Source organism: Aquarana catesbeiana, linkage group LG11 (genome assembly GCF_042186555.1).
Source record: "Aquarana catesbeiana isolate 2022-GZ linkage group LG11, ASM4218655v1, whole genome shotgun sequence".
Classification (NCBI taxonomy): Eukaryota; Metazoa; Chordata; class Amphibia; order Anura; family Ranidae; genus Aquarana; species Aquarana catesbeiana.
This window is the reverse complement of record NC_133334.1, coordinates 33,019,591-33,033,794: the sequence shown is the minus strand read 5'-3', so window position 1 is coordinate 33,033,794 and position 14,204 is coordinate 33,019,591.

Below are 14,204 nucleotides of genomic sequence, written 5' to 3'. Positions count from 1 at the left end.
GTTTTGGATAATTCGTAACTTCGGATAAATTTGTATTTGTTACGTTCACTGACAGTCAAATTTGAAAGGAAATTACAATACCTATAATTTAATAGTTAGTTACTATTTCAGATTTTTGAATTTTCGGGTTTTTGGATTTTCAAACTTCGAATTTACAAATTTCCAAATTTTCTAATTTACAAATGTACGATTTTACGAATTTACGAATGTACAAATTTACAAATGAACAAATGTAAAAATGTACGAATGTACGAATGAACAAATGTTCGAATTTACGAATGTACGAATGTACGAACAACGCATTTACGAATTTAAGAATGAACGAATTTACGAATCGCGATCATAACGAATGACCCGAAAAACGAAAAAAAAAAATAAACTAATAAAAAGAAAACGAAAATGAATGAATTTTTTTTCGGCTGTGCACATGTCTATTGTCGTGACACGATCACCGGGAGACCGGCGGACAACAAGCCCGCCGGTCCCGCGGGCACGGTCACGCTGTACACGGCGGGCACGTGCCCACTAGCCCCGCCAATTAAAGGGGACGTACAGGTACGCCCATTTGCCCGCCGCTGCCATTGCGCCTACGTATATCGGCGTGCAGCGGTTGGCAAGTGGTTAAAGAACACAATATACAGGGATATGGGAAATGATTATCGACATTGACACACGCATAGGGTGCCCACGTGTCCCGGATTGCCCGGGACTGTCCCGCAATGGACATGTCTGTCCTGGGTCCCGGGCACCTTCATTCCGGGACAATACAGTGTCCCGGAATGAAATACTGGACACAGCCAGTCTAGTCACCCTGTTAACTACATTTGCGTAACTGGTTGCTAGGGCCGGCCCCGCCTGGCGTCTAGTAACCCGTGACGTCACAGACAGTGAGCGTGGCTGCCCTGCTGTCTCCACCCACCTCGGCAGTTGGCACCTCCTCCTTCTCCAGCACCTGGCGGCATGCAGCAGGGAGTCAGGACAGTGTCTCCCGAGTCCCTGACCAGCCCACCTACTGTGTGTCAGCCTACCCGACTGCTTCTACTGCTCGGGTGTCAGGCGGTGGGTCTGGTTACCAGCGATGACAGTGCGAGGAAGCAGTAGTGGTAACGGCTGTCAGGCTGACCCCAGAGGAGCAGGAAGTATCTAGACTCCAGTCCCCGAACTCTTCCTCCCTACACTTCACCGCAAAGACCGAGAGCAAGTGACACCGACAAGGAGCTGCAGTCACAGGTACAGATAACATGGGGCTATGGCAGGGAGAGCGCAAGCAGGACTGGAATAGGGTGGCCGTGAGGTCAGCGGTGTGCTCTGCTCCTAACATTGACATGGCATGATTAATGGCCATTGCTCCGCTGGGCTCTCTGAAAGGGGCACTCTGGAGGTACTAACTATCTTAGTGCCTCTGGAGTGTCCCCTTACATCCTCCAGGGTGTCCCATTAAAACCTCCATGGTGCCTCCAGAGTGCCCCTTTACTTTTTTCCAGAGTGCCCACTGACATCTTTGAACAGTAGTACTAAGGGGGCACTGTGGAGGAAGATGTAAGGGGGCACTCTGAAGGTACTAAAAAGGCGCTCTGGAGGGGAATGTAAGGGGCACTCCAGATGATGTAAGGAGGCACTAAGAGGGCACTCTGGAGGATGTAAGGAGGCTATGACTAAGTTAGTACTGCCAGAGTGCCCCCTTATATACTCCAGAGTGCCCCCTTACATCCACCAGAGTGCCCCCTTACATACTCCAGAGTGCCCCCTTACATCCACCAGAGAGCCCCTTTACAACCCTCGGAGTGCCCCTTAGTACAGTCTAAGGGGGCACCCTGGAGGAGGATGTAAGGGGGGGGGATAGACCTGCTGTACTCCCTGCGGTAGTCCCTCTGAAAAGTGATCCTAGGGCCCACTTGTGATCTTGCACACAGGCCCACTGTCTGCATAATACGTCACTGCCCCTGCCCCAAAAAAAGTATCAAAAGTCATCTTTTGGGGGGAGGGGGGGGGGGGTGTCCCTGAATGGAAGTTTGGAAATGTGGTCACCCTACACACGCACACCTACACAGGTTGAACTGGATGGACTCTTGTTTCTATTCAACCGTACCTACTATGTATGTAGCTCTGAATTGAATGTGACCTTTGCAGCAAAAGTTGCTTTTTGCTAAAGAAAAAAAATCAAAGGCAACCTATTAGAAAACAAATCCTGGAGTTCAGCTTAAAACCAGAGGAGCAGCAACTGGGAGATGTAGGAAAATTATCCAATGGTTTTGGAGTCCAAAAAGTACTAGTATTTTATTTGGGAGCTCAGCAATGGGAGCAATTCGTTTTATTTTTACCAGCCCCCAACCTCCCCCCACGTGAGCCGCATCCTCTCTTGCCTCTGCAATATTTATTTTTTTTTTACAAATTTCAGAATGCTGAAGAACATGAAAAAGCTTAATCCAGTCTTACCTCTGCCTCTCATCTTTTATTCCCTCGACTAAAGTATTTTAAACTTCCCCTGCAAGATTTATTTCCTCCATTGTTCACCAGTTTAGCCGCCCTCCCTGCGCACAATCTCTTGTTTCTCTCTGCCCAGATAGATCATTCCTAGAAACGAGCGCACTTCTCCTGGAGAGATCTCACTGGTGATCTTAAAATTGTCACCGCGACATCATCTCTCACAGCGCTAATAATTCCTCATCGCCGAGGCCTGGCACCCTGCCGGCCAGCTTAACGCTTCCTGTAAATTACTTCTTCGCTTTTAGACCACACAGAAAAATGGCTACTAGGCATAACTCCCAACACTGCGAGGTAGGAATGAGGGACACCTACTTGCAAATGTATGTAGGTATAGGACACGCCCCCCTGACACACCCCCTTAAAGGAGAATTAACCAAAAAAAAAGTTCATTAAATCTAAAATGACTTTTTTTTTACCACTAATATTCCTTTATATTGGCTTTTGAAATTTACAAATGCAGCAATTTAAAATTTGGATGAAAGGTTTAGCACTGGGAAACACATTTTGAAAGATAAAAAGTGAATTTTATATACAACTATATAGATCAGACCAAAATGAGGGATAAATGAGGAGGAATGAGGGACAGAGGGACATTACTCCAAATCAGGGACAGTCCCTCGAAATCAGGGACAGTTGGGAGCTATGTACTAGGTAACAGTTTTTATTAATTATATATAGAGAGAGAGAAAAAGAGAGACACTATATTACCAAAAGGATTGGGACGCCTGCTTTTACACACACATGAACTAACCACTTCAATACTGGGCACTTATACCCCTTCCTGCCCAGACCAATTTTCAGCGATGTCACACTTTGAATGACAATTGCGCGGTCATGCTACACTGTACCCAAACTACATTTTTATCATTTTGTTCCCACAAATAGAGCTTTCTTTTGGTGGTATTTGATCACCTCTGGGATTTTTTTTTTCTGCTAAACAAATTAAAAAAAGACCGAAAACTTTGAAAAAAAAATTTTTTTCTGTTAAAAAACTTTGTAAAAAAGTAAGTTGTCTCCATCACTGATGGGCACTGATGAGGTGGCACTGATGGGCACTGATGTGCAGCACTGATGGGTACACATAGGTGGCACTGATGGACACTAAAAAGGTGACACGGATGGGCACTGATAGGTGGCACGGATGGGTATGGATGGGCACTGATAGGTGGCACGGATGGGTATGGATGGGCACTGATAGGTGGCACGGATATGCAGCACTGATGGGTACACATAGGTAGCACTGATGTAAACTAATAGATGGTACTGATGGATGCCAATCAGTGCCAAACAATAATGCCTGCCAATCAGTGATGCCCATTGTGGGCACTGATTGGCATCTATTGTGGGCACTGATTGGCATCCCTGGTAGTCTAGGGTGGCATACCTGGTGGTGACATCTCTGGTGGTCCTGGTGGCGTCCCTGGTAGTCCAGTGTGAGCATCCGTGGGGGGCTGTGCTGATAATCAATCATCACAGACCCCTCCTGTCAGAGTGAGCAGCTGATCACTGTTTACACTGTGATAAGCTGTGATTGGACACGGCTGATCACATGCTAAAGAGTCTCCGTGAGAGACTCTTTACCTAGATCGGTGTTGCGGTGTGTCAGACTGACACACCGCAACAACGATCGTCACAATGCACGCCCCGGGGGCGTGCACCAGCTTGATATCCTGGCGATGCCATATGACGCCCAGTCAGGATATCGAAACCACTTTGCCGCTCATTTTGCTATATGGCGGGCGGCAAGTGATTAATGGCATCCCAGTCTTAGTCCGTAGGGTTCAATATTGTGTTGGCCCACTGCAGTTATAACAGCTTCAACTCATTTGTGCATTTGTGAGGTCAGGCACTGATGTTGGATGAGAAGGCCTGGCTCGCAGTTGCTGCTCTAATTCATCCCAAAGGTGTTCTATTGGTTTGAGGTCAGGGCTCTGTGCAGAAAAGTCAAGTTCCTCCACCTCAAACTCGCTCATCCATGTCTTTATGGGCCTTGCTTTGTGCACTGGTCCAAATCATTTGGGGGAGGGGAGATTATGGTGTGGGGGTTGTTTTTCAGGGGTTGGGTTTGGCCCCTTAGTTCTAGTGAAGGGAACTCTTAAGGCGTCAGCATACCAAGACATTTTGGAAAATTTCATGCTCCCAACTTTGTGGGAACAGTTTGGGGATGGCCCCTTCCTGTTCCAACATGACCGCGCACCAGTGCACAAAGCAAGGTCCATAAAGACATGGATGAGTGAGTTTGGGCTGGAGGAACTTGACTGGCCTTCACAGAGTCCTGACCTCAACCCCGATAGAACACCTTTGAGATGAATCAAATTTTTGCAACGATTTGAATTCAGATTGGTCAAAAATAATTGACCGATTTGAATTCTGTGTGAAGAATAGCTGGTTGTTAAGCAGAGGGCTGGGAAGCCGGCTGCTGTGTCCTTAACAACCAATGACTCATCAGCTGTCAGCAGGCTTCCTCACTGACAGCTGATATGTAAACCAAAGAATGCCATTAATAATTCCGAAAATAAACAGCGTTGGGTCCCCCCCCAATCCATACCAGGCCCTTTTGCTCCTCCAGAGTTCCCATGGACCTCTTGGCTGCTTCTCTGATTAATGTTCTCCTTGCCCGGCCAGTCAGTTTAGGTGGACGGCCATGTCTTGGTAGGTTTGCAGTTGTACCATACTCTTTCCATTTTCAGATGATGGATTGAACAGAGCTCCGTGAGATGTTCAAAGCTTGAGATATGTTTTTATACCCTAACCCTGCTTTATACTTCTCCACGACTTTATCTCTGACCTGTCTGGGGTGTTCCTTGGCCTTCATGATGCGGTTTGTTCACTAAGGTTCTCCAACAAACCTCTGAGGGCTTCACAGAACAGCTGTATTTATACTGAGATTATATCACACACAGGTGGACTCTATTTACTAATTAGGTGACTTCTGAAGGCAGTTGGCTCCACTAGATTTTAGTTAGGGGTATCAGAGTAAAGGGGGCTGAGTAAAAACGAACGCCACACTTTTCTAATAATTATTTTGTTAAAAAAAATTTGAAAACCATTTATCATTTTCCTTCCACTTCCCAATTATGTGCCACTTTGAATTGATCTATTACGGAAAAAAATCCCAATGAAATACGTTTACGTTTTGGTTGTAACATGACAAATAGTGGAAAGGGTATGAATACTTTTTCAAGGCACTGTAACTAGCAGCCTGCTTTACACTAGGGCGGCGCTACAACACTTTCCTACAGGGTCCAGGGACCTCGGCGCCAACTGGGCCACTGTGTACATAAGTCATTCATTATACAGAATAATTAAGTGTACAAAATAAGGCTTTTCAGCCATTAACGATCGTTAATCTGACTATAATCACATGTGATTATAAAAAAAATGAAAAGACTAAAAGTTGCATAATTTGAAACAAAGACCAGATCTCTCATCTAATACTCAGTCCAAACTTTGAATGTCCCCCTGGCACCCAACCTGGTGAATGTCTATGTGAGGTCCCATTAACGGGCACTTTTAAGGGGTCATGTGAGGTGAGCCAGTAAAATCCGACCTTCCTATAATGGTTAAAAGGAAACTTTTGACCGTCAAAGTGAAATCTCCTGACTCTTGACAGCGTGTTATAGGTTATATTTGCATAGTAAATGTTACGCCTGTAATAAAGCACAATTTATTGTGGCAGATCCTTGACATCTCCAAATGGGAACAGGGCAATCCACTCAAAAACAAGACACTTTTTTTTTTTTTGGTCAAGAGAGATTTACAGCAATTCAACATTTTGTACCGAACGCATTTTTCGGCTGCAGGACGACCGTAGTGTCACCTAGAAAGGTTCCATGTGGATGTTTGCTGGATGGACTTAAAACCTAATGCCGCGTACACACGAGCGCATTTTCCGTCGGAAAAAAAATGGTTTTTCAGATGGAATTCCGCTCAAGTTTGCCTTGCATACACACGGGTCACACAAAAGTTCGCTGGACTTTCAACCGTCAAGAACGCGGTGACGTACAACACTACGACGAGCCGAGAAAATGACGTTTCCGAGCAATGCGTAGGAATTTTGCGCGTCGGGATTGCTACAGACGATTGCATTTTCGGATAGGAACTTTTTCCGATCGAAAAATTGAAAACATGCCCTCAATCTTTTGCTGGCGGGAATTCCACCAGCAAAAGTCCGATGGAGCGTACACACGGTCGCATTTTCCGACCAAAAGCTCTCATCGGTCTTTTGCTGGCCGAATTTCCAATCGTGTGTACGGGACATTACCCTACTCAATCATCATATAGGTCTGCATAAGAGAATTTGGTTCTTTGTTTATATTCCCTTGCCCGGGGGGTCTTCAAATGTACTAAACAAAGGGCCAGTTTACTGTCCTTCAGGCTATAGGGGGCCGGGCTGTGGCCAGTGGAAGTAGTGCCCCATAATTGGTTTTAGTGGAAGGAATAGTGCCCCATCATCCATCATTTGTGTCAGTGGGAGGAAAAGTGCCCCACCGTTGGTGTCAGTGGAAGGAATAGTACCCCATCATTGTGCCAGTAGGAGTAACATTGCCCATCATTGGTGTCAGTGGGAAGAATGGTGCCCCATCATTTGTGTCAGTTGGAGGAATAGTGCCCCATCATTGGTGTCAGTGGGAGGAAAAGTGCCCCACCATTGGTGTCAGTGGAAGGAATAGTACCCCATCATCGTGCCAGTAGGAGTAACATTGCCCATCATTGGTGTCAGTGGGAGGAATGGTGCCCCATCATTTGTGTCAGTTGGAGGAATAGTGCCCCATCATTTGTGTCAGTGGGAGGAATAGTGCCCCATCATTGGTGTCAGTGGGAGGAATAGTGCCCTATCATTGGTGTCAGTGGGAGGAATAGTGCCCCATCTTTGGTATCGATGGGAAGAATAGTGCCCCATCATTGGTATCAGTGGGAGGAATATTTCCCCATCGCTGGTATCAGTGGGAAGAATAGTGCCCCTTCATTGGTTTCAATGGGAAGAATTATACCCTATCCTTAGTGCCAGTGTAAGGAATGGATGAGCGAGTTTGGGGTGGAGGAACTTGCCTGTCCTGCACAGAGTCCTGACCTCAACCCGATAGAATACCTTTGGGATGAATTAGAGCAGAGACTACAAGCCAAGCCTTCTCATCCAACATCAGTACCTGACCTCACAAATGCGATTCTTGAAGAACGGTCAAACATTCCCATAGACACACTCCTAAACCTTGTGGACGGCCTTCCCAGAAGAGTTGAAGCTGTTTAAGCAGCAATGGATGGGCCAACTCAGCCTTAAGAGTTCCCTTTACTGGAAATAAGGAGCCAAGCCCAACCCCTGAAATACAACCCCCACACCATAATGAATTCAAATCGTTCCACAAATTTGATTGATCCCAAAGCTGTTCTATCAGGTTGAGGTCAGGACTCTGTGCAGGCCAGTCAAATTCCTCCACCCCAAACTCGCTCATCCATGTCTTTATGGACCTTGCTTTGTGCACTGGTGCGCAGTCGTGTTGGAACAGGAAGGGACCATCCCCAAACTGTTCCCACAAAGTTGGGAGCATGAAATTGTTCAAAATGTCTTGGTATGCTGACGCCTTAAGAGTTCCCTTCACTGGAACTAAGGGGCCAAACCCAACCCCTGAAAAACAACCCCACACCATAATCCCCCCTCCACCAAATGATCTGGACCAGTGCACAAAGCAAGGTCCATAAAGACATGGATGAGCGAGTTTGGGGTGGAGGAACTTGCCTGGCCTGCACAGAGTCCTGACCTCAACCTGATAGAACACCATTGGGATGAATAAGAGCGGAGACTGCAAGCCAGGCCTTCTCATCCAACATCAGTGCTGACCTCACAAATGTGCTTCTGGAAGAATGGTCAAACATTCCCATAGACACACTCCTAAACCTTGTGGACAATATTGAACCCTACGGACTGAGACTGGAATGCCATTACAATGAATGTTTCTGTAAAGGCAGGCGTCCCAATACTTTTAACAATATAGTGTATGTGTATATCACATGAGACAGCTCTTTAGCCGACCAAGGGCCCGGGCAGCAGGGGGAATCGGCGCTGCACTAGGTGATTAGGGTGTGCCCAGGCACCCCCGGCACACCCACTGCGCACACCTATGGCCTTTCATTAGCAGATTTCATACAAACTACTTAGCATCAAGAAATGATACCTGTGTATTCTCTAGGTAGGGAGTGGACCCAAGGGACGGGCTCAGAGGTGGGATGTCTCGGAGGAGTACCCGCACCTATTCCCTGGTAACATCAATAAGGTTTTAGTGAAAAAAGTGTACGAAATTCAAGTTTCTCTCAGCCCAGAAAGCTGCACATGCGCGGTGCGTGGGCGCTAAAGTCCACCATCTTTGCCGTAACATTTTACGTGGGCGGCAAGAGGTTATAACACAAACCAACTGAGAATAACGATAGCTGAACAATCTCCTGAGAATGTTTTCCATCCTTCTCGTACAATCCCTTTAGGTATCCATAAGCCATTCAGAATTTCGGATGGGCCAACGAGGCCGCAATAAGAAGTCCTGACCTTTTCCGTGGAATCCTGAAGCCCGGCAGCCGTTTCTATAAAGCTGATATTTTGAATCCCTCCTCCCTCACCGTCTTAATGGAAAATTAACTCTGGCACAAGCTGACCTTTATACGCTTTTATATGTATGGCAAATGACATGCATGATGTAAAATCCACCTAACTGCAATGGAAATTGCAAAACAGTCATAAAGGATCCCCGCATTTATCACCCGACCGGAGTCCCATGTGACTTCCAGTAGCCTAATTACATTATGCAGGGATGTCATTATTTCTTATGATACATGGTGGCGAGAGCCATAATTTATCAGCGGCACGCGATAAGTGTGTATATTTACCAGTGAAGACAGCAAAGTGTTTTTTTTCAGTAATGAAAGCAAAATAACTGAATAATTAGTTAAAGGATAAGGACACTTTAGAACTAAATGCCACCTCCAAACACTGTACCTTGTCTCTGCCCCCTACCAACCTCCAAACACTGACCCTTGTCTCTGCCCCCCTACCAACCTCCAAACACTGACCCTTGTCTCTGCCCCCCTACCAACCTCCAAACACTGACCCTTGTCTCTGCCCCCTACCCTCCTCAAAACACTGACCCTTGTCTCTGCCCCCCTACCAACCTCCAAACACTGACCCTTGTGTCTGCCCTCTACCCTCCTCAAAACACTGACCCTTGTCTCTGCCCCCCTACCAACCTCCAAACACTGACCCTTGTGTCTGCCCTCTACCCTCCTCCAAACACTGTACCTTGTCTCTGCCCCCTACCAACCTCCAAACACTGACCCTTGTGTCTGCCCCCTACCCTCCTCCAAACACTGACCCTTGTCTCTGCCCCCCTACCCACCTCCAAACACTGACCCTTGTGTCTGCCCCCTACCCACCTCCAAACACTGTCCCTTGTCTCTGCCCCCTACCCACCTCCAAACACTGACCCTTATCTCTGCCCCCTACCCACCTCCAAACACTGACCCTTGTCTCTGCCCCCTACCAACCTCCAAACACTGACCCTTGTCTCTGCCCCCCTACCCACCTCCAAACACTGACCCTTGTGTCTGCCCCCTACCCTCCTCCAAACACTGACCCTTGTGTCTGCCCCCTACCCTCCTCCAAACACTGACCCTTGTCTCTGCTTCCTACCCTCCACCAAACACTGTCCCTTGTCTCTGTCCCCTACCCACCTCCAAACACTGACCCTTGTCTCTGCCCCCTACCCACCTCCAAACACTCTCCCTTGTCACTGCCCCCTACCCACCTCCAAACACTGTCCCTTGTCTGTGCTCCTACCCACCTCCAAATGTTGTCCCTTGTCTCTGCCCCCTACCCACCTCCAAACAACTGACCCTTGTCTCTGACCCTTACCCATCTTCAAACACTGTCCCTTGTCTCTGCCCCCACCTCCAAACACTGACCCTTGTCTCTGTTCCTACCAAACTCCAAACACTGTCCCTTGTGTCTGCCCGTGTCCACCTCCAAACACTGTCCCTTGTCTCTGCCCTCTACCCACCTCAAAACACTGTCCCTTGTCTCTGCTCCTACCCACCTCCAAACACTGTCCCTTATCTCTACTCCCTACCCACCTCCAAACACTGTCCCTTGTCTCTGCTCCTACCAACCTCCAAACACTGTCCCTTGTCTCTGCTCCTAACCACCTCCAAACATTGTCCCTTGTCTCTGCCCCCTACCCACCTCCGAACACTGTCCCTTGTCTCTGCTCCCTACCCACCTCCAAACACTGTCCCTTATCTCTGCTCCTACCCACCTCCAAACACTGTCCCTTGTCTCTGCCCCCTACCCACCTCCAAACACTGTCCCTTGTCTCTGCCCCCTACCCACCTCCAAACATGCTCCCTTGTCTCTGCCCCCTACTCACCTCCAAACGTTGTCCCTTGTCTCTGCCCCCTACCCACCTCCAAACACTGTCCATTGTCTCTGCTCCTACCCACCTCTAAATGTTGTCCCTTGTCTCTGCCCCCTACCCACCTCTAAATGTTGTCCCTTGTCTCTGCCCCCTACCCACCTCAAAATGTTGTCCCTTGTCTCTGCCCCCTACCCACCTCTAAATGTTGTCCCTTGTCTCTGCCCCCTACCCACCTCCAAACACTGACCCTTGTCTCTGACCCTTACCCATCTTCAAACAGTGTCCCTTGTCTCTGCCCCCACCTCCAAACACTGACCCTTGTCTCTGTTCCTACCAAACTCCAAACACTGTCCCTTGTGTCTGCCTCTACCCACCTCAAAACACTGTCCCTTGTCTCTGCCCGTGTCCACCTCCAAACATTGTACCTTGTCTCTGCTCCCTACCCACCTCCAAACATTGTACCTTGTCACTGCTCCTACCCACCTCCAAACACTGTCCCTTGTCTCTGCCCCCTACTCACCTCAAAACACTGTCCATTGTCTCTGCTCCTACCCACCTTCAAACACTGTCCCTTGTCCATGCCCCCTACCCACCTCAAAACACTGTCCCTTGTCTCTGTCCCCTACCCACCCCCAAAACACTGTCCCTTGTATCTGCTCCTAGCCACCACCTAACGTTGTCCCTTGTCTCTGCCCCCTACCCACCTCCAAACACTGACCCTTGTCTCTGCCCCCTACCCACCTCCAAACACTGAGCCTTGTCTCTGACCCTTACCCACCTTCAAACACTGTCCCTTGTCTCTGCCCCCACCTCCAAACACTGACCCTTGTCTCTGTTCCTACCAAACTCCAAACACTGTCCCTTGTCTCTGCCCCCTACCCACCTCAAAACACTGTCCCTTGTCTCTGCTCCTACCCACCTCCAAACATTGTCCCTTGTACTGCTCCTACCCACCTCCAAACAGTGTCCCTTGTCTCTGCTCCTACCCACCTCCAAACACTGACCCTTGTCTCTGCTCCTACCCACCTCCAAACATTGTACCTTATCTCTGCTCCTACCCACCTCAAAACAATGTCCCTTTTCTCTGCTCCTACGCACATCCAAACACTGTCCCTTGTCTCTGCTCCTACCCACCTCCAAACACTGTCCCTTGTCTCTGCTCCTACCCACCTCCAAACACTGTCCCTTGTCTCTGCCCCCTACCCACCTCCAAACACTGACCCTTGTCTCTGACCCTTACCCATCTTCAAACAGTGTCCCTTGTCTCTGCCCCCACCTCCAAACACTGACCCTTGTCTCTGTTCCTACCAAACTCCAAACACTGTCCCTTGTGTCTGCCTCTACCCACCTCAAAACACTGTCCCTTGTCTCTGCCCGTGTCCACCTCCAAACATTGTACCTTGTCTCTGCTCCCTACCCACCTCCAAACATTGTACCTTGTCACTGCTCCTACCCACCTCCAAACACTGTCCCTTGTCTCTGCCCCCTACTCACCTCAAAACACTGTCCATTGTCTCTGCTCCTACCCACCTTCAAACACTGTCCCTTGTCCATGCCCCCTACCCACCTCAAAACACTGTCCCTTGTCTCTGTCCCCTACCCACCCCCAAAACACTGTCCCTTGTATCTGCTCCTAGCCACCACCTAACGTTGTCCCTTGTCTCTGCCCCCTACCCACCTCCAAACACTGACCCTTGTCTCTGCCCCCTACCCACCTCCAAACACTGAGCCTTGTCTCTGACCCTTACCCACCTTCAAACACTGTCCCTTGTCTCTGCCCCCACCTCCAAACACTGACCCTTGTCTCTGTTCCTACCAAACTCCAAACACTGTCCCTTGTCTCTGCCCCCTACCCACCTCAAAACACTGTCCCTTGTCTCTGCTCCTACCCACCTCCAAACATTGTCCCTTGTACTGCTCCTACCCACCTCCAAACAGTGTCCCTTGTCTCTGCTCCTACCCACCTCCAAACACTGACCCTTGTCTCTGCTCCTACCCACCTCCAAACATTGTACCTTATCTCTGCTCCTACCCACCTCAAAACAATGTCCCTTTTCTCTGCTCCTACGCACATCCAAACACTGTCCCTTGTCTCTGCTCCTACCCACCTCCAAACACTGTCCCTTGTCTCTGCTCCTACCCACCTCCAAACACTGTCCCTTGTCTCTGCCCCCTACCCACCTCCAAACATTGTACCTTGTCTCTGCCCCCTACCCACCTCAAAACACTGTCCCTTGTCTCTGCCCCCTACCCACCTCCAAACATTGTACCTTGTCTCTGCCCCCTACCCACCTCAAAACACTGTCCCTTGTCTCTGCTCCTACCCACCTCCAAACATTGTCCCTTGTCTCTGCTCCTATCCACCTCCAAACACTGTCCCTTGTCTCTGCCCCCTACCCACCTCAAAACACTGTCCCTTGTCTCTGCCCCCTACCCACCTCAAAACACTGTCCCTTGTCTCTGCCCCCTACCCACCTCCAAACATTGTACCTTGTCTCTGCCCCCTACCCACCTCAAAACACTGTCCCTTGTCTCTGCTCCTACCCACCTCCAAACATTGTCCCTTGTCTCTGCTCCTATCCACCTCCAAACACTGTCCCTTGTCTCTGCCCCCTACCCACCTCAAAACACTGTCCCTTGTCTCTGCCCCCTACCCACCTCCAAACATTGTCCCTTGTCTCTGCCCCCTACCCACCTCCCAGCAGAGCTCAAAAGCCTATAGGTTGGGTCAGGGGAAGGGGGAAGAATGGATAAGAGCCCTCTGCTTCACAGTGAACTTATTCTTTAAAGTGAAAAGCAAACAAAATATAGATATAATATATATAATAGGTATGGCACTGTTCTGTTAAAATATATGTTCCTGATAGCAGATATTTTGTTTGGAGGATTAAAGGGAAGTGCTAGTGGACCCGCTCCCACTACCAATTAGTGGAAAAATCTAATGGGAGAAAGGAGGATAGAATACAGCTAATGCCGTTGGTAAGTGCTGTTAGTAAACCTCAATTAAATGTGAAAAAAAAGCTGTTTAAACAGTTGAATCTCCCAAATGGTCCTGTGAACTTAGTTGTGAAAAATATAACAAACCAATATAATGATTCTTACATGTTGTATGAGAACTGTTTAGAAGATATTTACAATGCCTACAGGTAAGCCTTATAGGCTAAAACATTAATAAAAAACTTTACTACCACTTTAATGGTCAGTGGCCCTTTAAAACTCCCACCTTTACAAAAACGAAACTCCCACAATCATTGGTGATCAATGGCATTTTAAAATCGCCCGCATTTACAAAAACAATCCGCAAATCATTAATGGTCAGTG